At 44.0% G+C, this 24,171-nt stretch overlaps 1 protein-coding gene across 5 annotated transcripts in view; it reads right to left on the bottom strand.

Moving 5' to 3' along the window:
• Positions 1 to 24,171, bottom strand: part of C8H1orf210 (chromosome 8 C1orf210 homolog) — a 358,767-nt gene that overhangs the window by 212,608 nt on the left and 121,988 nt on the right. For 2 of the 5 annotated variants that reach the window (XM_075320443.1, XM_075320440.1), the window contains exon 1: positions 1,163 to 1,459. The exons of the other annotated variants lie outside the window; for them this stretch is intronic. The gene's annotated coding sequence lies outside the window, so the exon portion shown is untranslated. Of the gene's footprint in view, positions 1 to 1,162; positions 1,460 to 24,171 lie in introns of those variants that run through there. 5 annotated transcript variants of the gene reach the window in all.

The raw sequence follows: 24,171 nt of genomic DNA on the forward strand, positions 1-24,171 counted from the left end.
TGCGCACGGCCCCTGCACAATCTCCATAGATTATGCAGGGGACGCAGGACGCATGCAGTTACGCTGCGCTACAAAGCGCAGCGTAACTGCATGTATTTACGCAACGTGCGCACATAGCCTTATTGCATTTTGCGCAAAAGTTGTGGCGACAAAAAATCGTTGTTTTGGCGTTTGGAATTTTTTTGCCGCTACGCCGTATACTGATCAGATTAATTGATTTTATATTTTGATAGATCGGGCGTTTCTGAACGTGGCGATACCAAATGTGTGTATATTTTTTATTTTTTTAACCCTTTAATTTTCAATGGGGCGAATGGGGGGTGATTTGAACTTTTAGGTTTTTTTTTAATTTTTTAAAACTTTTTTTTTAACTTTTTTTTTTTATTTTACTAGTCCCCCTAGGGGGCTATTGCGATCAGCAATCCGATCGCTCTGCAGTATCTGCTGATCACAACTACAAAGCTGGAAACAGCAGATACGCTCTCTTTCTCTTTTGCTGTGCCGCTGGCACAGCAAAAGAGGAAGCAAGTCAGGTGTAGTACAGGAGTCATCACATGACCCTGTGCTACCATGACAACTATCGGAAGTCACGTGATCGCGTCACGTGACTTCCGGTATCGGGCGGTAAGTAAAAGTTTACCGCGATCGCGCTTATAATGGCGCTGTCACATATTGACAGTGCCATATAAGGGGTTAAACGGCACGAGTAGATAACGATTCTGCTCATGTCTAGCAGGCACACATCTCAGCTGTGAAAATCAGCTGAGATGTGTGCCGATCGCAGCATGATGCTGCCGGCAGACACTGCGGGCAGTAACATTATGACCGCTAGGACGTAATTTTACGGCCCGCGGTCGTTAAGGGGTTAAACTTTATTTAGCATTGTATTTTTAGTCAAAACGCATCTGATTTTAAGCAGTGAAAAAGCAGGTAAAACGCGGTAAAAACGCGTTAAAAACACAAGCGTATTGAAGGGGCGTGGCCTGGCCATGGTGGAGACAAGACGCATGTGAGCACTGCTCCTGACCCGAGCCAAGAATAAACGGAGAAACAGAGCAGTAAACACAATCAAAACCAGTCCATGGGAGTCAGGAAGAGGCAGAGATCAAAAGCAGCACCCGTCAGACCACCTGCAGCAACAACGGGAGACATAACCAGATACCTGACAGGCCCCAGTCAGGCAGCCATGACAGACCGTGCAGCAGCTTCAGAGGCCATCCACCCACGCATGTCCCTGAGGAGTGCTGCAGACAGGCAGTGGACAGAAGCGATGCTCAGCACAGCCCCACAGGCCTCCGGTGGAGTGAATCAGGAGCTGCAGGGACCTCCGATGAGCAGTGAGTCAGTGCCCACGTGGAGGGAAGATGGCGCCGAGAGTGCAGAGGAGACGCTGCTGATAACACAAAGGTCACCACTTGAACGTGAGTCTCTGTCTGGGAGGGAGAAGGGGTTAATTGTTTCATGCAGCGGCGGCAGGAGACAAGCAGAGCAGCCACACGCACTGACATTAAACAGTGATAAGACAGAAGCCTGGATGACAGGAGCTGGCACACAGAGTGAGATAACTGCTGAGAACAGGAATGTGGTGAGGGGGGAGGGGAATGAAGGAGCAGACAGTAGATCACATAGCTCTTCCCAACAAAGCCCCCCCTCTCACTCTAATCTACCCCACATGAATGCACACCAGGATCAGGGGCAGAAAGCAGATACCATCATAATGCCACATACCAATATAATAACAAGCTGGGAGCTCCTTCCACGGCTCCAAAGCACAGAAGCTGAAACAGACAACAGAGCCGCTCTAGGGGGCCATACACTGGCCATGGATATACAAAGCCTGGCTGCTCATATCAGAAACATCCCAACCAAACATGACATGGAGAAATATGTTGAAAGGCTGGAAAGTTCTTATAAAGCTGAATTGACAATGCTGAAAGATGAGGTCCAGCACTGGGGTGAAAGAGTCACAGCAATCGAGGCTACTGCATCCACATTGTCTGCCCAAATTACAACACAAAAAGAGGATACATCTATTCACTCTTTTCAACTCCACTACCTGGCGGATATGATAGACGATGCCGAAAACAGGGGACGAAGAAACAACATAAGGGTCCGAGGGCTCCCAGAATCGGTACCCACGGGAGAGCTGCATGCAACACTCAAAGAAATCTTTAACCCCCTACTCGGTTCCCCCGGGGAGGCACACCTGGAGCTGGATAGAGCCCATAGAGCCCTGGGCCCTAAACCCGTGGATCCAAACTTCCCACGGGATGTAATCTGCAGAGTCCACAGATACCAAGTGAAAGACTCTATAATGACCCAAGCTCGGGCAGTGGGAGATGTTCGTTTCCAGGGAACCCGCCTGCAGATCCTTCCGGACTTATCGAGATGGACCCTACAGAAAAGGAAAGCTCTAAGGCCACTGCTAGACGTCCTCAGGGAACGCAATATACCATACTCATGGGGCTTCCCATTTCGTCTGAGAGTACACCGAGAGGGCCGGATGCATATGCTTACCCATCCCAGAGGTCTTCAGGACTTTACGGCAGCATTGAATCTACCGCGGGTCCAGATAACAGAGTGGCCGGAGCTACCATCGGGTCTGCAGGCAGATGGTCCGAATCACCCGCAGCCACAACGGCGCAGAGACCCGAGGAGAAGGATGAGACGAGAGGACATGGAGCAGTAGTGAATGAGGCTCTGAGCGAGTGGTCTTTATCACGGTTATACTGATAAAATTTATTGTTGATGGTCGGGCTGCGGAGGCCGGTCACACACGTCCCAAGACAACCCAGTTATGCTTATTTTCTAAGGATTAGAGGCAGTTGCCTCTCATTAAGGGCCCCACTGTGACCGGCCTCTGTGAGCACAAACCTAGGAGTAACACAGAAGAGCGGAGGAGCAAGTGGAGAGGGACCGTCGCTCCCTTATAATAAAGAAAGTGTATAAATATATGCATTGATAACATGATCCGCAAAGGAAGACCAACAGCAAATACTGGTACCATTATATAGTTTTGACACCTGTAGGGGGCATCGGTTTAAATGCTCGCAATAATATTTTGTTAAGCTTACATATATTGAAAGTTCTTGGCTCGGGGGGAGATTCTCCCCTTGGAAAGCACAACCCCTATAGAGGGTTCTATTCCTCACGTTGCGAGGATTAGTTAAAAGTATCACCCTCCTTTCTTGTGGCTGGGGGTGAGGAAGACGAGAATTTGAGTTTTTGTTTTTTTTTTTTTTATTCTCCTCTGACCCACCCTTAGAGGAAAGTCAGGGAGATAGAGGTGGACTCGAAGTGCTGACTTCTTGACTTTCTTGTATTCTTTTTTCTTTTTCCTTTTTTACCTCCATCTTCCTCCTAAAGGAACTCTAGTCTTCTCCCCACTTATAACCATAACCTTTTCTTCCCCCTCCTTTCCCTCTTCCCTGTGTTAATCCCCTAGTACCCGGAGTGTTCTTTACCTTAGGAGATAGTGCTGCGCTGGGATAGAATGCCGGGGTTAAAAATAGGCTCACTGAATGTTAGGGGATTCAACGTGCCCCAAAAGAGATCACATATCCTATATGAGATGCACAAACAAAGAGTTCAAATTTTCATCATTCAGGAAACGCACTTTAAAACTGGCCACATACCAAATCTACATAACAGATACTTTGCACATTGGCTTCACAGCACGAACAATGAATCAAGATCGAAAGGGGTCTCAATCGCAATACACAAAAACCTGGTCCACACGGTTTTAGACTCTAAGACAGACGAGACAGGCAGATATGCTTTGCTAAAAGTTAAAATAGGCTCGGTGGTCTACACGATCGCGGGGTGGTACGGACCAAATATTAATCAAACTAATGCATGCTGCTCTTTTTTAAAGGATCTATCAGAATTCGCGGAGGGGGAGGTGCTGGTGGGAGGAGACTTTAACTTTGCACTGAATCCCACAATGGATGTGTCAACGGGGAGGAGCGCCATACCTCAGAGACGCTTGAGCGCCCTAAAACGTAAGTTAGCAGATCTCCACATGGTTGATGTGTGGAGAATCATGCACCCCACAGATAAAGATTATACATTCTTCTCTAATCCCCACCAGACTTACAGTCGCATTGACTTTATTCTGGTCAGCCAAAGAGTTATTTCGTGGCACCCGGTCGCGGCTATAGGGAATGCGGTCTGGTCTGATCATGCTCCAGTGTTCCTGGAGATCTCCCCACCGGACTACCCAAACAGGGCGTGGACGTGGCGGCTCAACGATTCCTTATTAAGAGATGAAACATGTGTAACAGACCTAAGGGAGACAATGGACGTCTTTATGTGCACCCACGCGACGGACTCTACACCCCTACCGTTTCAGTGGGAGGCATTTAAATGTGTAATAAGAGGAATCCTAATAAAACATGGGACAAGGATCAAAAAAGAGAGAACACAGGAGGTGGCCCAACTTCTCCGAACGATTAATTCACTAGAGACAACACACAAAAATAATCCCTCTTCGGATATTCTAGCCAATCTGACAACAACAAGGGACAAATTAAGAAAACTACTGGATTATAGACTTCTTAGGTTTCAAAATCAATTCAAAAGGCTATTATATAATCACTCGGACAAAAGCGGGCGACAACTTGCGCGGCTATTACACCCACGAAATCAAGCTTCGCACGTTACTAAAATAAAGACTCGGGGAAACTCAGACACGCAAGACCCCGCAAAAATTTTAAATCACTTTAAAGAATACTATGCAGAACTATACAATATACGGGGTACATTCTCAGATATGGCCCCGGGTGAATTACAGGCCCGAATTGAGTCATACATTACAGAGACAGCTCTCCCTGCATTAGATGGGGAAGATGCCAGGGGACTGGACAGGACAATCGAGGAGGGGGAGGTGGCCACAGCGATAGAGATCTCCCCAAGCGGTAAAAGCCCGGGACCTGATGGGTTCTCTCCTGCTTTTTATAAACTTTTTAAAGCCCAAATCACTCCATTCCTCACAAAAGTATATAACTCGGTATCAGAATCGTCCCCTTTCACCCCACAATCCTTAGAAGCCCACATCACAGTTCTACCTAAACATGGTAAAGACCAAACAATGGTAGCCAACTACCGCCCGATCTCACTAATAAATATTGACGTAAAAATCTTCGCAAAAGTACTGGCTAGCCGGTTGGCACCTCTGTTGCCCTCCATTATACACACAGATCAGGTTGGGTTCGTGCAGGGTAGGGAGGCCCGCGACAATGTGACTAAAACAATTCACCTAATAGCCAGAGCCGCGTCGATAAGGGAGCCCCTAGGGCTGCTCTCAATAGATGCAGAAAAAGCATTTGACCGTGTGCATTGGGGATTCATGAACTCAGCATTAAGACAAATTGGTTTAGGCCCGAACTTTGTGAGTAAGATAATGGCCTTGTACTCTAGACCGTCGGCCCGAGTTCGGGTTAACGGGGCCCTCTCGGATCCGGTGGAAATCAGAAACGGCACCCGTCAGGGGTGCCCTTTATCCCCCCTTCTATATGTCATTGTTATGGAGCACCTTGCAGTGGCCATTAGACAGAACCCCAATGTACATGGTCTGAGCATTGGAGACAGGGAATTTAAGACGGCTATATACGCAGATGACCTCCTACTCTATACGTCCCAACCTCTGATCACATTCCCTTCACTACTAAAAGAATTCGAACGATTTGGAAATTTGAGCAATTTTAAAATAAATTATTCCAAAACAGAAGCGCTAAACATCTCCCTTAAAATAGAGGAAGTCGCCCTACTAAAAGAAAAATTCCCGTTTCGATGGCAGGCATCCTCAATAAAATATTTAGGGGTAACGATCCCATCTAATTTGGGGACACTTTATTCCCTGAATTACCAAGTCTTATTAAACAGAACCCTAAAAGATATGGAAGAGTACAACAAACGACCCCTTTCGTGGTTCGGCCGCGTAAACACATTCAAAATGGACATACTACCACGATTCCTTTACATCTTTCAGGCGATACCTATAAATCCCCCTCCGGCCTTCTTTAAGACATTGAGGTCCGCACTGGTTCGTTTTGTGTGGAAAGGGGGAAAACCAAGGATCAAATATCAGACTTTGATACAACCCAAACAGAGGGGGGGAGCCGGATTGCCTGATTTACGTACCTATCACCATGCTGTCCTGGTGGCTAGGTTGTTAGACTGGCATTTTCACCGGCAGACCAAGCAGTGGGTGGCACTAGAGCAGCTCTATTCCCCAGTTCCGCTTGGGGCACTTCCCTGGCTATTACCAAAAGAGTTGGAGGATGTAAGGAGACAGGTGGAGCCTGATGGGATTTTGCTCAGGGCGACACTGGAGGTATGGGAGGCCACAAAGCTGAAAAGCGGCCTGATTGGCTCGCCCACTCCTCTGATGCCTTTGTTCGGCAATCCGGGCTTCCCTCCGGGGTGTACGGTGGAGAGATTTCTGGGCTGGCAACGAAGTTTGGATATTAGACTGGGGCAGATATTACAGGGCAGAGACTTGCCCCCTTTTGAAGACTTTCAGGCCGCGTTCCCCGGATTGAGATTGAGGTGGCTCGAATACATACAACTTCACTCCTTTGTGCGATCCTGTTTGGGTGGGAAGAGGCCCCCCTCCCCGGATACATCCACCCCATTTGAACACTTATTCCTGCAGAGTTCGCCTCCGACGCACCAGATCTCCCTCATTTGCAATATGATGAACAGGAACCTCTATTCTGAGGACCCCAGTTACATTGGAAGATGGGAATCGGAATTAGGTTTCAGCCTTACTGAGGACGAAAAACGAAAGGCGTATGTGTTCTCCCACAAGATCTCAGTAGCATGCAATGCCCAGGAAAAGAGCTTTAAGCTACTGGCAAGATGGTATCAATGCCCAGTCAACCTCCATAGAGCCTTCCCTGTGGTCCCGGAGGAGTGTTGGCGCTGTGGCTCAGACAAAGGTACGCTGCCACACATTTGGTGGGGTTGTAACAAACTATCCAACTTTTGGACTCAGGTGTTTGCGACCTACAACCAAATGGCAGGAGAAAGCGTAACTCCTTCCATTAAGATCGCCCTACTGTCTATTTTACCCGGTTCACTGGGATACCAAAAGAAGCGCCTGTTGCGGTTCTTTTTGATTGCGGCCAGAGCAGTCATTCCACGACACTGGAGGACCACAGTGACCCCCGGAATAGGGGAATGGCTGACAGAGTTAACGCATCTTTGTCACATGGAGGAACTCTCCTCTTGGGTATCGGGCACAAATGAGAAGTTTACCAAACTATGGCAGCCGTGGATACTGTTCAAGGAGTCCCCTGCATTCAGGAGCCTGTTCTAGTGACAGTGCATAAACAACCCCCATCTTACCTCCCTCCCCAAAACCCTTGTATAAGTCCCCTCCTTCTCCCATCTCTTTCTATTCTGCTATCTACTCACTCTATATCTTGACCACTTTTCTAGTAAGGTTCTTCATATAGACAGGCGGGTCTAGCCCTTTGGAAGCAAAAGGTGACAAACAGTAACCTATGAATATGGTATAGTCACAGATAATCTATCAAAACACGGGTGGAAATACATTCTTGTCAGTAATGCATTATGTAGATTGTATAAACACCAAGGGTAGCGGCCCACCTACGGAACTTGAAGTGGCTAATATTCTCTTATTTTTCTTTCTGTATTCTTATGTTTAATCTGTTTCTGTTATGGAAATCTTTAATAAAAACTGATTGGTTAAAAACACAAGCGTATTTATAGCGTTTTTGTGGTCAAAACCAACTTTGGTAAAAACCATTTCTGCCAGAGGATGCGTTTAGAACTGCAACTACCTCGATGCAACGTGCGCACAATCGCACATAGCCTAAATCGGGTGACCTCAGTGGTGCAGCTCGGTGGGAATATTACATTCACAAGAGCGGAGGGAACAAAGACCGGTGCTGGAGCCCGGACAGGTGAGCAACATCAATGAAGAAAAATTGATATGCTCCACATAAACAATGGGGGAAAAGAATAGGTTGTTACGTAGTAAAATTTGGTTCATCTATGGGCCAGAGGGCGCTTTAGGGTTGATTTGTAGTAACCTCAGGTTACACGATCTAATGGTTCTCGCTGGATTCTAAGATAATGACCTATATCAAGTGAAACATTGAAGCTTTGAATACTTATCTGTAATAGCTGTACATGTCTGTTTTGGTAAATAAATCAAGCATGACTTTCTCCTCTACTTTTAGGGACAGCTAGTGGTATCCCTGCTGCTTCTGGCGAGGACTCGCACTTCCCTGCCTATGCCATTGCATTGAGTGTGATGGTCAGCATAGCAATTCTCCTGTTGCCGTTACTCATTTGTATGGTATGTACAAGCGGAAGGTCAATACGTTCTACCTGTACAATGTTATATATAGTGCAGCTGCAGGAGTATGGAGCTGCTCTGGTGCTGTAGGGCTGTGTGACATACCGGTAGTAACAACAGTGCAGTGCCATATTATGTAGCCTCAAGATGTTACTGCCATACATTGCCATGACCATAGCGCATAGTACCATACAATAATACTATCATACCATACATGCAAACCCATGTCATATCCTACAGCAGTAATAACATACAGTGTATCTAGTGGACATATAGATGATCCCCACATAATGCTGCCACATAGGGTCATGCAATTTGATAAACTAACATGCACTGAAGAAAAAGCACTGCCACAGAGTATTAAATAAGAGCATCATCATACAGTACCCATATACAGTTTTTCCCAAAAATGAGTACACCCCTCACATTTTTGTAAATATTTTATTATACCTTTTCATGGGACAACACTGAAGATCTGACACTTTGAGAAAATGTAAAGTAGTCAGTGTACAGCTTGTATAAATAGCTGTGTATTGTATAACTCAACACACAACCATTAAAGTCTTAACTGCAGGTAAGAAAAGTGAGTACACCCCCTAAGCAAAAATGGCTAAATTGTGTCCAATTAGCAATTTTTTCCTCCCCGGTATCATGTGACTCATTAGTGTTACAAGGTGTCAGGTGTGAATGGGGGGCAGGGGTGTTACATTTGGTGTTATTCCTCACACACTCTCTCATACTGGTCTCTGGTAATTCAACATGGCTCCTCATGTCAAAGAATTCTCTGAGGATCTTAAAAAAAGAATTGTTGCTCTACATAAAGATGGCCGAGGTTATAAGAAGATTGACAACACCTTGAACCATACAGCTGTTTAACAAGACAGGCTCCACTCAGAACAGGCACCGCCATGGTCAACCAAAGAAGCTAAGTGCATATACTCAGCGTTATATCCAGAGTTTGTCTTTTCAGAATAGAAGTATGAGTACTGCCAGCATTACTACAGAGATTACAGGGGTGGGGGTCAGTGCTCAGACCATACGTCGCACACTGCATCAGATTGGTCTGCATGGTTGTTATCTCAGAAGAAAGTCTCTTCTAAAGATGATGCTCAAAAAATCCACAAACAATTTGCTGAATACAAACAGACTAAGGACATGGATTACTGGAACCGTCCTGTGCTCTGATGAGACCAAGATAAACTTATTTGGTTCAGATGGTGCCAAGCGTGTGTGGTGGCAACTAGGTGAGAAGCACAAAGACAAGGGTGACCTGCCTACTGTCAGGCATGGTGGTGGAGGTTCATGGTTTGGGGCTGCATGAGTTTTCTCGGCTGTGGGGGGCTAGAGTTCATCGAGGGAACCATGAATGCCAACATGTCCTGTGACATACTGAAATAGAGTAGGATCCCCTCTCTTCTTCATATTCCAACATGATAATGACCGTAAGCACCTCCAAGACCCCCACTGCCTCACTAAAGAAATTGTGGGTAAAGGTTCAGGACTGGCCAAGTGTCTCCAGACCTCAACACTATTGATCATCTGTGGGGCCTCCTCAAACGGAAGGTGGAGGAGCGCAAGGTCTGTAACATCCACCAGTTCCGTGCTGTCGTCATGGAGCATGGAAGAGGATCCAGCGGCTCCTGTGAAGCTCTAGTGACCTCCAGGCCCAAGAGAGTTACGGCAGTGCTGGAATATAATGCTGGCCACACAAAATGTTCACACTTTGGGCTCAATTTGACCTTTTTCACTTAGGAGTGTACTCACTTTTGTTACCAGCAGTTTTGATATTACTGGTTGTGTGCCGAGTTATTTACAAGACACCAAATTTACACTGTAACACAAGCTGCACACTGACACTGTACTTTGTATCACAGGGTCATATCTTCAGTGTTGTCCCAGGAAAAGATATAAAATATTTACAGAAATGTGAGGGGTATACTAACTTTTTATATACACTATATGGTTGCCATGCGTTGCTTACATAATAGGGTCAAGATAATCAATTCATACAGAATACTACCACTCAGGCCCCACATTAAGGGTATGTGCCCACTAGTGTGATGACTATTTTAAAAATTTTGCAAAACGAAAATGAAACCCCTTACATTCGAGGAACAATTGCATTCAAATGACATTAGTATCGTCAAATTTGTAAAATATTCAAAAAAGTTCCCCCTCTTTTTCATTTCAAAATAAAGATTTTTCGTGTTTTAATTTTTTGAAGATTCTGGAATGACTTAGAATATTCAGGAATAATTTAGAACATCTAGAATAACAATAATCTAGTGAAAAAATGACATTTTTAATCGTTACCCATTAAAAATTTATATTTAACGTTTTCTTTAAAAGTTAGATCTAGCCTTACAAACATGTGCTATAAGAAGAGCTGAAAGAATTGAAAAGCATGTGGTACATTTGGAGTCAGGCAGCCATCTTGGATACTATAAAGTGAATTTTACTTTGAATTATTATTATTATTATTTATTTTTATAGCGCTATTTATTCCATGGCACTTTACAGTGAAAGAGGGTATACGTACAACAATCATTGAATAAGTTTTTTAATTTCAAAAAGTGTATATGAAGTGAATAAGTGATAAAATAATCGTGATAAATAAATAGTGTAAATGTTTATAGATTTCTAAGTAATATTGGGAAAGAAAATAAGAAAGTAAATGTTGATATGAAAGAGTGCGTACAGGGGTAGGTCTGGTAGTTCAGTGCAAGATATAAAAAAAAAAATGAGACAAATATCATAATTTGTTTGAGGAATTTAATACGATATTTTGACAATAATAGTTTCTTCAAGTAAAGATCAATCAAAGGTAAAACATAGAGATTATATTGATTAAAATATTCATTAATATTTTAATCAATATAAAAATCTTAATTTAATATTGTTTTTGATCTATAAAGAAAATATCTTTCGAAGTTGTTCTGGAGACGAATAATCTCAGAAGGACAGAAAATGAAAACCAAAATTTTTGAAAAACTTCAAAGCAAAGATCCCTATTGTCTCCACATGGATGGTAAAAGAATCCAAGGGGAAGAGTATCAAGTAGTTCTGCTGAAAAATACCACAACCGAAATCAAACTGGGTATTCTGAAATGTGAGAATGGTTCTGCCACGGCTATTCACAAGGAACTACATCAGCTAATTGATGAATACGACGCTTGGGAAAATATTCGCATGATAATCTGCGACACGGCAGCAGTAAATACTGGTGGTGTGAACGGGATTGTAACGCTGATACAGGATGATGTCTTGAGAAAGGGCTTTCAGAAGCCACAATACATTGGCTGTCACCACCATGTACTCGACCTCCTACTGAAGCACGTCATGAATTTCCTTATTCCAGAGTCAACGAAGAAACCAGAACTCAATTATTTCTTCATTGACAAATTAACAGAAAACTATGCCTCACTTCAGATTGATTACCACCAAGTTGCAACAGATGATGTCAACACAGATTGCGAGAATCCTGGATGGCGAGATGATTTCAAGTTCTTATATCAACTATGTCAGGCATATCGTCATTACAAAACAACATCACATTGGCCTCGAATCAGTTGGAAGAAACTCCCAAACCTGCACATGGCAAGATGGAACTCGCAAGCTGTATATGCTGTTATAGCATTTCTTCTGATACCAGAGTGGCGCCGCGTCCTCGGTATAGCATGCGACTTCATCTGCTATGAATGGGCAAATGCCTGGTTCCAGTCGCAACACTACAACGAAGCGTCCTTCAATGAACTGTTAACCTCACTCACCAAGACAAAGTGCAAGAAGGCAATTAAGTGTTTGAAGGTTGGTCGAGGAGTCATTAATTGACATTCCCAGATCTAACCAAAATGCTGAACGTGCTGTAAAACTGATGGAGGAACTACATGCAAAATCGAAAAAAAATGAATTTTTGAATCTAAAATTCATAGGAAAAATTTTTTTTTAAACACTTCTTTTGTACATATTGTACTTATAATTAACTGTTTTATACCGTATTTGTTAAAAAAGAATAATAAAAGTTGCTTAGTTATTACTATTATCGTTTCAATAATGCAAAATTGCATGTCCTTTTTTGGGGAGAAAAAATAATTTTTGCCTTATTTCATTTGAATGAAAGGGGAAACTTTTTTTAAAAAACAAAAAAAAGCAATACTTTTGCTTAAATTACCCATAAAAGTTCCTCGATTGCACATGGTTTCATAAAAAAAATTTTTTGTCATTACACTAGTGCCCATGTTGCGTTGTGTCCCTGCAGAAATTTCTGCAGTGATTTGAACAGCACATGTGCGCTTCAAATCGCTGCAGAAACACTGCATACTGAAAAGCCGATTTCATGCGCTCTGGATGCAGCCCCCACCATAGACAGAGCGGGACCTGCATCCAAAGCGTACGAAAGAAGTGACATGTTGCTTTTTAGAACGCAGCGATTTGGCAGCATGCAAATCGCTGCGTTCTAAAATGCAACGTGTGCATGGATAATGCACAATCTTCATAAATTGTGCTGGGGACGCAGGACGCATACAGTTACGCTGCAGTGCAATACGCAGCGTAACTGCACACAAATACGCAACGTTTGGCACAGAGCCAAATGCTGTACTACTGGGATGAAGTAATAATAACATATAGCTAAGTTATAACAGTGCCCAGATAAGTGTCATATAGTTCCCCAAATAATAGCTCACCTAATTACAGTGGGCGAAGCAGAGTGAGGAATAGAGCACACTATATGGTGAAGGCTGTAGCGCAATCAACTCCTAAAAGGAATCTGTCAGCAGGATTTTGCTATAATCTGAGAGAAGTATAATGTAGCTACAAAGAGCCTGTTTCCAACTACATGTCACGTTTTGGGCTGTGTGTTGTAGTTTTAATAAGTTCAGTGTTTTATCAGCAGGAGATCATCACTAGAGGACTAATTGTCTCGTGCAATGCAGTATTTGTGCTCTGTGTAACCCCACCACTGATTGTCAACTTTCTACCTCTGCACAGTGTACACAGAAAGCTTCCAATCAGTGGTGTGGGCGGGGTTATACACAGCTCAGCATTCAGAGAACGTGAAGATAAAACTGTGATTATATCAAAATTACAGCAAATAGCTCAGTTAAGAGACATCACTGGAATCAGGGTCTCTATCTTTTTCATCATGCTGCTCTCAGATTACAGAGCAAAAACCTGCCGACAGATTCCTTTTAAAGGGAACTGGTCAGAAACATCTACACTCCAAAAGATTTATATCTCCATATAGCCATTTAAAAGATAAACAAGGTGATCTCTTTATGACCCCAAGATGATTCTACAATCTCTTTTCGATGTTCTGTGAATATTTGTCTGGAAGAACATTGGGACGTGACAATGCACTTACAACTCCTCAGCCTCATGTCATGGCTGACAACGTGAAGCTGAGGAGCTGTAAGTGCATCGTCACGTCCCAATGCTCTTCCAGACACATATTTGCAGAATGTCAAAAGTGGACTGCTGGAGCATGTCTCTGGTATCTTGTGAAGGGCTACACAGTCATATCAATTGTTAGGGGGGCATAGACGTTACTGACAGATTCCATCTTTATCTAGTTACAGATGTTGGTGGGAAGCAGAAACATCTAGCTGTTCTCCTGTCGATGGCTTCATTTTTTGATATTTTTGTTTCCCAGGCCTCCAGACTGGGGCTGTGTTGTCAGGCTGCTAGTGCTTGGACTCCGGCTTCTGTATATGATCTACCAGAGTCTGGAATGCGAGTCCGAAGTATTGGGGTTCAAATGCCGACTGCTAAGGTAAGAGACCTGCTAGAACATGGGCTAAATTTACACTCACCGGGACATAAACACCAATAAATGACAACAATTACTGCCAACTGAAAAGCGCTCCCTTTTATGTGTACATCATTAGGCTATGTGCCCACGCTAGAATGTCCCTGCGGATTTTTTTGCCTGAAAATCCGCGACTTTCGCGGCAAATCCGCACCCGCGGATTTGCCGCGGATTTTGATGCGGATTTTTTTTTTCCCCCCCATTCAAAGCCAAAAATCCGCACCAAATCTGCACCAAACAATTGACATGCTGCAGATTTTTCCTGATCAAAATCCGCGGCAAATCCGCCGCGGAAAAATCCGCAGCATGGGCACAGCATTTCCAAAATGCCATTGAAATGGCTTGGAAGTGCTGCTGCTGCAGATTTTCGGCAAATCCGCGGTAAATCCGCGGAAAAATCCGCGGTAAATCCGCGGTAAATCCTGTAGCGTGGGCACATAGCCTTAGGGTATAGGCATGATTAGTGACTTTTCTTAGCTATCACATCTATTGGAACCTGTTCTTCCTCTATACTTTACACTACAGCTCTGCTTGTTAGGAAAAACATTATTTCATAAAGAAGGAAGACTATATTTATTTTAACTTTTTATCATTACAGAGAGGTTCATATGTGGTTAATCCATGAAGTGGTCACAAGATAGAAGATTTCTAAGATGTTTACCTGGAATGGCGATATCCTCTTCACAAGGACACAGAGGCAAAATCATGCACAATGTGTAAACTTGTATGACCCAATATGATGGGAATTTCTGATGCGTCCAACAAATCAGTATAGAAGGACTGGAGATGCTTATTGGTGGAGCGCCCCCTTGTGTCACAGAGAAGGTAACAGCCAATGTGCACACTATGTACAGAGAGGAGCGCTGCCCAGGTCATATAGTCCCATGCGCCTCCCCGCCACAAATACTACCTCCGTGTACAGTTTACTACCTGACCCTTTAATATATAAACTTTAATTTATTTTTTATAAGATGATTGTATTTTTTATGATTCCTTTTATGCAGATTTGTTCGTAAGGTAGAATGCTTTCTAGATTTTACGTGTCAGATTTATGCTAAGAGATATATGTGTGGTCATTTTAATAAAGAAATGACATAGTAATCCAATTCAGAGACTTTTATTACCCATACAATAGGAAATGGACATGGGGGACAGGCTCCATTAACCACAATGGAACAGATGGTGCAGAGCAAAGACATTAGGGTCAATCAAATACTATCTGTCATCTGCACAATAACAATAGTAATTGGATGTCTAACTTTTTTTTAAATAAAATATATACACTATACTATAAACTATGTTCTATGTTTACTATTCCTAATCGGCCCTTATAGAAGCCATTTCTTTCTTTACATGTAGTCACCATTAGGGGGTGCTTAGAAGCTCACTACGCTGTTGACGAGTTCAGTGTATGCCCTGTATACAGTAAGCTCCCTCTAGTGGTGGCTGCTGACAGACAGAAAGTTATCTTATTCTAGGCCAATGCACGGAATTTGGAGCTGTTTTAAACCTGTTTAAACATTATTTTAAAAAAATAATAGAAGTTCACCTTATGTGTTTTGCATTTAAAACCGATTATTATTTTACCAAAATCAGTTGTCAAGTACTGGAAAAATGGACAAACATCTATTTTTGTGCCCTTGACTTCAGCACATTTTAATACAACCTTAGATTACTACTTCATAATGTTATACCGCTTTAACCTTTAGGTTGATTATTGTGGTTCTTTGAGCATTGAGTTGAGTAAACTAAGATTTCAAAGTCCAACTAAAACAGTTTGCACACCATTGGTGCCTTTTAGTTTACTTATATACATGTATTTTGGGGAAAAAAATATTTTTTGCAATTCGATTTCATAAAAAATTGTTGCAGCTTTTTTATTTCTTTAGCTTCCAAACACCACAGCCCACATTTCAGGTAAATGTGCAGGGAATAAAACAGTCTGTAATAGTCCAAAGGTGATACATTTTGAATGAAACCTAAATGCAAAAATAAATATTAACTTGAAATACATACATTTAAAATAAATAAATAAAATGGTCTCAAAAGTGGAAAATCCCTTGAAGACTATGGTCAGCTTTTAAATTCTAGATTGGCATCATCAGGTCTTCAAACTAGAAATAAAAGCAAACAAACTTCTTCAAACTTCTGACCTTTCCCTGGATATTTTTAAAATATAGAGAGGTCACCACATTGCAAAATAGTTGTTTGTGCGTAAAGAAATGACAAAGGTCAATGTAATAATAATAAAAAAAACAGCACTGTAAAAATTAAAGTACCGTATTTTTCGCTTTATAAGACGCACTTTTCCTCCCAAAAATTTGTGAGGAAAATGGGGGGTGCGTCTTATAAAGCGGTACTTGGGGGGGGGTCCTGTCTGAGGCGATCGGGCGGCCGGGTGCCTGTGGCTGCATGCAAGCGGCCGGGTACCTGTGCTTGGTGTGTGGTGGCAGCCGGGTACCCGTGGCTGTGTGCGGGCGGCGGCCGGGTGCTGTGTGGGGTCGGCAGCCGGGTACCTGTGCTTGCGTGCAGTGGCAGCCGGGTACCCATGGCTGTGTGCGGGCGGCAGCCGGGTGCTGTGTGGGGTCGGCAGCCGGGTGCCCGTGCGGGCGGCACCCGGCTGCCGCCCTCACACAGGCACCCGGCTGCCGCCCTCACACAGCACCTGGCTGCCGCCCGCACACAACCACGGGTACCCGGCTGCCACTGCACGCAAGCACAGGTACCCGGCGGCTTGCACGCAGGGTGGGCGGGCAGCCTGCTGGCTGCCACTCTGTGCGTGCAGGGCGGGCGGCTGTGCAGCAAGTTACCAGGTGTCCGCGGTCCCACTTTCAAATGATGGCGCCGGTGGAGCTCTTGGATGAGAGCTCCATCTGCGCACGCGCTGCTCCGGGAGTTAGCGCGTGCGCAGACAGAGCCCTTGGATGAGAGCTCCATCTGCGCATGCGTCGCTCCGGGCGCCATTACTTGAACGGGACCGCGGACACACTGGGAAAACACCGCATCCGTCTGCTCCACCACTGAGCAGTCGCCGCCGCTGCCACCACTGAGCAGTCGCCGCCGCTCCCACCACTGAGCAGTCCCCACCGCTGCCACCACTGAGCAGTCGCCGCTGCTCCCATCACTGGGCAGTCGCCGCCGCCGCTCCCACCACTGAACCGGGACCACGGACACTCACTGCACCGGCCTGCTGCACGGCTCACCCGTCGCCGCTGCTGCCGCCACCACGGACCCCACGGCTCCTGCCACCATGGACACCACCGCGCCTGCAACCACGGACGTCACGGCACCTGCAACCACGGACCCCGCTGACACTGACCCGCCGCGCCTGCCAGCACAACCTGTGCCTCCTGTGACCCCGCTTCACCACCACTGCAGCCCCCCTCTGGTAAGAGAACACCGGAGTATAAGACGGACCCCATTTTCCTTTTTTTTTTTTACCTTTTTTTATGTCTAAATTTGGGGTGCGTCTTATAATCCGGTGTGTCTTATAAAGCGAAAAATACGGTACATTTTCTGCCACACTTTTTTCTTCCACTCAACTTTCCATTAATATGCTTGGATACAGCACTCTGAACAGCCAGATTCTTTAGCAATGATCTTTCGTTGCTTACCCTCCTTGTGGAGTGTGTCAATGACTGCTTTTTGGACATCTGTCAAGTCAGCAGTCTTCTCCATGATTGTGTAGCCTACTGAACCAGACTAAGGGAACATTTTAAACGCTTAGGAAGCCTTTGCAGGTGTTTTGTGGTAATTATTTTAATTTTCTGAGATAATGACTTTTTGATTTTCATTGTCTGTAAGCCATAATCATCAATATTAACAGAAATAAACACTTGAAATAGATCCCTCTGTGTGTAATGACTGTATATAATATATAGGAATAGATCCCTGTGTGTAATTACTCTATATAATATATAGCAATAGATCCCTGTGTGTAATTACTCTATATAATATATAGGAATAGATCCCTCTGTGTGTAATGACTCTAAATAATATATAGGAATAGATCCCTCTGTGTGTATTGACTCTATATAATATAAGAATAAATCCCTCTGTGTATAATGACTCTATATAATATAAGAATAAATCCCTCTGTGTGTAATGACTCTATATAATATATAGGAATAGATCCTTCTGTGTGTAATGACTCTATATAATATATAGGAATAAAACCGTGTGTTATGACTCTATATAATATATAGGCTTAGATCCCTCTGTGTGTAATGACTCTATATAATATATATGAATAGATCACTCTGTGTGTAATGACTATATAATATATAGGATAGATCACTCTGTGTATAATGAGTCTATATAATATATAGGAATAGATCCCTCTGTGTAATGACTATATAATATGTAGGAATAGATCACTCTGTGTGTAATGACTCTATATAATATAAAGGGAGAGATGCCTCTGTGTGTAATGACTCTATATAATATGTGTTTCACTTTTTGTATTGAATTACTGAAATATATTAACTTTTTGAAGATATTCTAATTTATTGAGATGCACTTGATTAGCTTGAATTATATTTTATTAGAAAGCTCTGACCAAAGAAACAACAGATCTTTTCCAATGTTTCGGCCTAGGATGGCCTCTATCAAGGAAATCTGTAATCATCACATACAGAAAAAAATCACAATGTATAAAAATTACATCGGAGACAATATCAAAAGTTCAATTTACATAATAACAGAAATAATGTCATACATGACAGAATTAATAAAGCACAGCGGATATATCACCATTAACAAAATAAGAATAATCTGGACAAAAAAGATGAGTGGTGATACCGAGGTTCCTAAAGAGGCGAGTACAGCCAGACATACTGTACGTACATAATAATATAAACCACATTCTATCTGGTCTGCAATATTGAATAGCGCCACTAGATGGTGCTATACGATAATTTGCAGCAAGTCTTGTAACTATTACTACTACTACTACTAATAATATTTATTCACATATATAGCGCTATTGATTCCGCAGTGCTTTACATACATTGGCAACACTGTCCCCATTGGGGCTCACAATCTAAATTCCCTATCAGTATGTTTTTGGAGTGTGGGAGGAAACCCACACAAACACGGGGAGAACATACAAACTCCTTGCAGATGTTGTCCTTAGTGGGACTAGAACCCAGGACCCGAGCGCTGCAAGACTGCAGTGCTAACCACTGAGCCACCACAAGACTGCAGTGCTAACCACTGAGCCACCACAATACTACAGTGCTAACCGCTGAGCCACCACAAGACTGCAGTGCTAACCACTGAGCCACCACAATACTACAGTGCTAACCACTGAGCCACCGTGCCGCCCTAATACTAATGAGATTAAGCTAACATCCTCAGTGATAGAGAAGGGAAAACGCAATATCTAAAAGCTAGAAAAAGACAGAAATAGTAAAAAGCAATTAACAAGGAGTAGAGATGCAATAAGGCATAATGAGTAAAAGACAATTTGCTAGTATGTGATATACCGTTTCCCTGATAATAAGATGTACCCCGAAAATAAGAGCTAGTGTCATTTTTCAGGTTTTTGGAACTAAGCTTGAAATGTAAGTCCTACTACAAAAATAAGCCCTAGTTGCAGTTTAGTAGTGTTCATACAATTTATAATTTATTCAAGGCTATACAGTATATCATTTGTGAATAGGTGTTTTACCTTTTTTTTGCATGTTTACTGGTAGTTGCTTGGTCACTTTTCGATTTTTTGTTCATGAATACTGGTAGATTGTTCTACAAGGAAAAAGAAAAAAGGATCTCCAGACATTCATGATGGAATTCAAGTTGGAGAGTTTTGATGATGTTCCAGAATGTGATGACATGATTATATTTGAATAAATGTTTATTTTTTTGTTGAAGAATAGATGTAAATGTTTACTTATGAAAAATATAAGACATCTCCTGAAAATAAGCCCTAACCCATCTTTGGGACCAAAAAAATAATACAAGACCCTGAACCTATTTTTGTTGAAACACTATCTATATATAATTGCCTTATTCTGTCTGTCTGTCTGTCTGTCTGTCTTGCTCCAAAATTGTGTCCTTACGGTGACACAAAGCTGATTGGCCGCTGGGCTCGCCATGGCCCCGCCCCCCCGCACGGATTGGCCGCTCGCCTCCGGCCCCCCCCCACGGATTGGTCGCTCGCCTCGGCCTGGCCCCGCCCTCCGCATGGATTGGCCACTCGCCCCGGCCCTCCGCACGCATCGCCAGACATAACCTTGCGCTGCTGGGATCGTGACGGAGCCGGTGATCGCTGGTAACCATTATACACATCGGGTAACTAAGGTCCCTTAGTTACCCGATGTGTATCATAGTTACCAGTGTACACCGGCTCCGTCAGGATCCCAGCAGCGCCAGACATAACCTTGCGATGCTTGGATCTTGACGGAGCCGGTGAACGCTGGTAACCATTATACACATCGGGTAACTAAGGTCCCTTAGTTACCCGATGTGTATCATAGTTACCAGCGTACACCGGCTCCCAGTACACATGTGCAGGGAGCCGGCATTATACTCCTCTCCCCCCAGGACTACTCCTCCTATTATAGTCCTCCTATTATTATCCTCTCTGAGTATAATAGGAGAACTATTATAGCATGGGGGATGGAGCACGATGGGGTGCGCAGCATGGGGGATGTAGCACGATGAGGGGTGCGCAGCATGGGGGGATGGAGCACGATCGGGAGTGCGTAGCATGGAGGATGGAGCACGATGGGGAGTGCGCAGCATGGGGGATGGAGCACGATAGGGAGTGCGCAGCATGGGGGATGGAGCACGATGGGGGGTGCGCAGCATCGAGGATGGAGCACGATGGGGAATGCGCAGCATAGGGGATGGAGCACGATGGGAGGTGGGAGGCATGGGGGATGGAGCACGATGGGGGGTGCGCAGCATGGGGGATGGGGCACGATGGGGGTGCGCAGCATGGGGGATGGAGCACGATGGGGGGTGCGCAGCATCGGGGATGGAGCACGATGGGGAATGCGCAGCATAGGGGATGGAGCACGATGGGAGGTGGGCAGCATGGGGGATGGGGCACGATGGGGGGTGCGCAGCATGGGGGATGGAGCACGATGGGGGGTGCGCAGCATGGGTGATGGAGCACGATGGGAGGTGGGCAGCATGGGGGATGGGGCACGATGGGGGGTGCAAAGCATGGGGGATGGAGCACGATGGGGGGTGCGCAGCATGGGGGATGGAGCACGATGGGGAGTGCGCAGCATGGAGGATGGAGCACGATGGGGAGTGCGCAGCATGGGGGATGGAGCACGATAGGGAGTGCGCAGCATGGGGAATGGAGCACGATGGGGGGTGCGCAGCATCGGGGATGGAGCACGATGGGGAATGCGCAGCATAGGGGATGGAGCACGATGGGAGGTGGGCAGCATGGGGGATGGAGCACGATGGGGAGTGCGCAGCATGGGGGATGGGGCACGATGGGGGGTGCGCAGCATGAGGGATGGAGCACGATGGGGGGTGCGCAGCATCGGGGATGGAGCACGATGGGGAATGCGCAGCATAGGGGATGGAGCACGATGGGAGGTGGGCAGCATGGGGGATGGGGCACAATGGGGGGTGCGCAGCATGGGGGATGGAGCACGATGGGAGGTGCACACCTCCCCCCAACACACACACACAACACACCACACACACACTGGGAACCACAAACACCGCCATACACAGACACCCACACACACAGACAACGCCGCACACACACAACACCCAACACACAAACACTGCGGCATACATAAATATACGCACATACCGCACAACACACACATTGCACAAAACATACCTCCCCCCAAAACACACCACACCCACACAAACCGCGCAACACACACACACACAACGCTACAGACACACAGCGCTCCACAAACAACGCAACACACATACAACACCGCTCTCACCCCCCGCCACACCCAGACAACACCCAGAACATGTACAGCGCCCTACACAAACACTTGGTAACTACACACAACAACATATATATATATATATATATATATATATATATATAACAAAAATCATACATGAACTACACAATACGTAAATTCTAGAATACCCGATGCGTAGAATCGGGCTACCTTCTAGTATATATATATATATATATATATATATATATATATATATACCGTACCTGTGAGAGTGGTGGAGATCACATGGAGTGGAGGAACATTGGGTTAAGCTGCTCTGTATAGCTGCCATAAGGCCCTGTACACACACTACGGTTTTTAAAAAAATCTGCATCAAAATCTGCATGCCTCTCCTGAAGCCAGCAAAGTCTATGGGATTTCAGATTTGCTGTGCACACGGTGCATTTTTTTCCCGTGCGGTTTTGGTGCAGATTATTTGTCAGGTTTAGTAGCGTTTTTTCACCCATTAACTTCAATTTATTGACTTTTTTAATAGCCCAAAAAACTGCATATAAACCGTACCAAAACCGCATCAAAGCCTCACTAAAACCGCATCAGAACGGTGTCAAAACCGCATTTTTTTTGCCACAGTATGCAGATCTGGTGCAGGAAATTTCTGCACAAAATCTGTAGCATGTACACTTAGCCTAAGGGTGGAAGGAAGCTGTATAAAGGGAGCAGGAGGGAAAGGTTATTAATCATGGAGATCTGCTGAAATCTTTGCATCTACACTCAGTGAGTCACGCTGACCCCAAACACTGTGATAGCGGTGACCCGCGGACATAAGAACACGCTCCAGGAGATAGAAAGGAGGCGCATGCGCAAATAGTAGCTGATTCACATGGAGGAGTGCAGTTGAGGAAGGGCTGAGAATGAAAGTGGTGTGTTACCCCAAAATAAGCATGTTAGATAAGAAGTAGTAGATGTAAGTACGGTCATACGAGAGAAATCAGAGCTATATGAAAGATGGACAACTAAAACGAGAAAAGACGAGGCATAAAGAGGAGAAAATAGACAAAGAAAATAGGAGAAGAAACATATAATGGACTAATATAAGAGGTAACTAATTAAGAAGTAAGTAGAAGGTAAAGGAACAGGTTAAAAAATAATTTATATAATAAATAAGGATGGTATTTTATATATATATATATATATATATATATATATATATATATATATATATGGATGAGGAAGTGTAAGTACAGAAAAGAAAGAAAAGAAAAAAATAGAAAGAAAAAAAATCTATAAATAGGTAGGCACAAAATCAGGATATAGGAAAGGATGTGTTAATTAAACACTTAATATTCTCTGTTTAAGCCTGCTGGCTCGAGTGTCTGCAAGGTATCAATCCAAAATACCTCACGTTCCCTTAATTTTTGGATTCTATTACCTCTGCGTGTAGCAATAGAAACGTATTCTAATACCTGAAAACACAATTGTGCAATAGAATGAAATTAGCTGGTAAAGGCAACATACTGTAGGTTTTTTACACCGGATGGTGGACTTATGTTGAGAAACGCGAGAAACGCGCTCCTGGATATGTAGAGTAGACTCCCCAACATAACCGAGAGCGCATGGGTATTTAATCAAATATATCATAAAGAAAGAGTCACATGTAAAATATCCATTTTTCCTGAACGTGGATCTGTGAATTAATCACCTTTGGAATCATTGTCAGCAAGGGAATGTTCCGTTCCGTTGTGGGCCCAAACTCTGTTGTTTTGAAGGACATATTACGGTGCTTATATCAGCATTTACTAGGTAGTCTCTCAAGTTTGTTTTTTTTATTGCATATGAGAGGAGGAAAATTAAATTTAAGTACATCACGATAGCCCCTTTTCAGTAATGACCAATGGGAACGTATGTGACAATGTACAGTATTTAATTTATAAATGAATGATAGGTATTGACAAATGGCACATGTTTGGGCTTAGGAGTAGTCGCATCAGAAGTCTCATCCATCGTAATACATCGGGTAAACCCTATCCAGGAATTTCTGTGTCATCTCACCTTGTTGTGTGCGGCAGACATGATAATCAGATACAATTCTATTAACTCTGTCAAGTTGTGATTTAAGTAAAGCCATTTTGATATGGGGTGGATGACAA

This window comes from Anomaloglossus baeobatrachus, chromosome 8 (genome assembly GCF_048569485.1).
Source record: "Anomaloglossus baeobatrachus isolate aAnoBae1 chromosome 8, aAnoBae1.hap1, whole genome shotgun sequence".
NCBI classification, from domain to species: Eukaryota; Metazoa; Chordata; class Amphibia; order Anura; family Aromobatidae; genus Anomaloglossus; species Anomaloglossus baeobatrachus.